Source organism: Cyprinus carpio, unplaced genomic scaffold (genome assembly GCF_018340385.1).
Source record: "Cyprinus carpio isolate SPL01 unplaced genomic scaffold, ASM1834038v1 S000004859, whole genome shotgun sequence".
NCBI classification, from domain to species: Eukaryota; Metazoa; Chordata; class Actinopteri; order Cypriniformes; family Cyprinidae; genus Cyprinus; species Cyprinus carpio.
In genome coordinates, this window is record NW_024877545.1 from 1 (window position 1) to 2853 (window position 2853).

The 2853-nt window shown below is 50.4% G+C and overlaps 2 non-coding genes across 2 annotated transcripts; both read left to right on the plus strand.

Annotated features, from left to right (window-relative positions):
• Window positions 1–1085: 1085 nt before the first annotated feature.
• Window positions 1086–1163, plus strand: trnat-agu. The gene has a single exon. It is a non-coding gene; the product is annotated as a tRNA-Thr (tRNA).
• A 685-nt stretch (window positions 1164–1848) lies between these two features.
• On the plus strand, window positions 1849–1922 carry trnat-cgu. The gene has a single exon. It is a non-coding gene; the product is annotated as a tRNA-Thr (tRNA).
• The last annotated feature ends 931 nt before the right edge of the window (window positions 1923–2853 follow it).

The window sequence follows — 2853 nt, forward strand, 5'->3', positions numbered from 1 at the left end:
CCGGCCACCGACCAGTTGTCAAAAAAACTATTTTAGGCTTGTGAAGCTGGACGTGACGGCCGTTGGCCTATTCTCTGGATCCTCCAATCACCGTTCCTAGAAAACAGCTTTTCCAGGTTGGCGCCGTTGGCTTAGTTGGTTAAAGGCCTGTCTATAAACAGGAGATCCTGGGTTCGAATACAGCGGCTGGCCTTGGCTGGTGGTTAAGGCACCACCTTTGTATGTTTTTGGTTGCTTCCACAAACAGGGGGTGCAGAGTAGCAAGGCAAAAACATGGTGATTTTCCATGTTGCGAGAACTCTAAGCCCCATCAGCTGATACCAAAGAATGCGGCCCCAGGGCAGTAAGTCACATTAAGGGGTGTCACCGCGTGAAACTAGCTGGTCTTGGCCCGGCTTGGTGCTTGTACAAAACAAGAAGTCATTGGGTTTAACAAATCATGCCCACCACAACAATTCAACAGCAGTGCCCCTTTTAACCAACATTGGTGACTTTTTTGCTTTTGTGGGTTCTTTCTTGGAAAAGGGAGGCCCTGATATGCCTCCCCTCTGTCTTTTCAAACTGCAATTCCCATCTGTGCAGAGACCTTAAGGACCTTGTCCTTCCTACTCCCCGAACATGCAACCTCAATGCGACGGACTCGCACAAGCCAGAAAGGCAATTACTCTGTGGGCCTCTGTGGCGCACTGGATAGCGCGTTTGGCCTTCTAGACTGACACATGAGGCCATGAAAGGTTGTGGGTTCGAGTACCACAAGAGTCGTGACTTTTGGGCATTCTGCAAAGGCAATTGGCCAAACAAACACAGAGTCTAGATGGCCACCCCGGACTCAGTGTCTAAATAAACTCTTTTACGCGGTGACGGCCTGGCTATTGGCCTTTTCTTCTGGATGTTTTGATCCTCTAAGTCGCCCTCCACAGAGGTCAGACATACGCAGGTTGTTGCGTGGCATAGTTGGTTAAAGCGTTCTGTCTAGTAGACAGGAGATACTGGGTCGATACCAGCAGCGCCTTTGTGGTGAAAGCAACACCTTGTGTTGTGGGTTCTGCTTTCAGCAAACAGAATCTGCCTGTCCAACGCGGCTGGGCGCCCGTGAAAGCTTAGCTGGTTAAAGCGCCTGTCTAGTAAACAGGAGATCCTGGGTTCAAATCCCAGCAGTGCCTTGGCGTAAGTGGTAGCAAGGCGACCACCCTGTGTAATGTGGTCCGGCTTTTGCGGCAAACTGAATTTTTTCTTTCCCCAACGCGGCTAAAACGCCGTGGCTTAGCTGGTTAAGGAGCCAGTCTAGTAAACAGGGGTGATCCTCCATTTCGAGATGACCAGTGCCTTTGCTGGTCGTAGGCTTTCAGATACCAGTTGTAATGGTTCATCTTTCAGCAAGCAGCAGGCTGGCCTGGTCAGGCGCTTTTACTAGCTGAAGTCCGAAGGTTTGCCTGTCAACAGCATCTCTGTCTTAAAATTCCCAGCGAAAGTGTTTTCCGAATCAGCGGCGACTCTAAAAGCGGTGGTTTTTGCAAAGGAGCGTCTCAGATAGCGTTTCCTTCCTTCTGCCTTTAGTAAACCGCATTCAAATTTTTATGGCGAGCATCCGCCATGCATCCTTGTCCTTCCTACTCCCCGAACACGCAAACTCAGTGCGACAGACTGGCAAAATCCAGGGATGGCGCTACTCTTGTGTTTTTTGCCATATGCGAATGACGCTTGGCGTGAAAACACCACAGGCTAGGCTGGCAACCGACATCAGTTGTCAAAAAAACTATTTAAGCTGTGCCGGCCTGTATGTTGGCGTTTTCTGTTGGGTGCTTTGATCCTCTAAGTCGTTCTCCCCCAGAGACCAACACGTAGGTTGGCGCCGTGGCTTAGTTGGTTAAAGCGTCTGTCTCGTAAACAGGAGATCCTGGGTTCGAATCCCAGCGGTGCCTTTGTCGTCCGTCATGTCCCTCAACCGGTGTGCTTTTCTAAGATCGGACAGCAAACAGGGATAGTGAGGAGTGCAGAGGTCAAGCATGCAGGCTGGCGTCCGTGGACTAGTTTGTTTAAAAAAAAAGTGAAAGTGACGTGACATACAGCCAAGTATGGTGACCCCTACTCAGAATTGGTGCTCTGGTATTTAACCCCATCCAGCAACACCGCTGGAGAAAAGTGCGAAATCACCGTAATCAATATCATCGCGGGAGCATAAAGCAGTTACTTCGGCATGCGCAAGCAGTAACGGAGCAAAGCCGTGGCCTGGCGCCCTGCCCAGCAGCATCCTTACCGCGTACTGGCGCCGCAGCCCTGAGATCTCCCGCATCCACAACCCAGGAAAGCGCCAGGAGCCAACTCTAATCCATTAGGCTACTTTAATCGGCCTTCCAGTGGAGATCAAAGTAAAGAGTTAAATCCTGTTATTCCTTTTTCTTTGTTTGTTCCACGGTGTTCTGTTGCCGTCCTTTCAGTGGTTTCAGTGCGTTTTGAAAACAAACTCTGCGGTTTTTGGGCTGCGCTACCATGCGCAACGCGCCACCGGCTTTTTCGCGAGCAACTCTTTCGGGTTAAAAGCGCCTGTCTTGCAAAACAGACCTGCCTGTTCGCAGTGCCTCTTCTGCCGTGCGGCGTTTCATAGCTTATCGGTCTTCATTACGTGATACCCTGACAATCTGTTGACACTTTTGAAACCGTGGGCGCCTGAACTGCATAGAGACTCTGAAACCCGGCTTCCTCGGCGCAAGCAATGTTGTTTTCTCGCCTTTGATACATTTGTCGCTATGCGATGCTGATTAAAGCTCTGGCGCGAATGCACGGACAAAATGATTGATTCCCGCATACTGCCGAACGATGTCATCTGGAAAGGTTGCGGGTCTCTCCAGAATT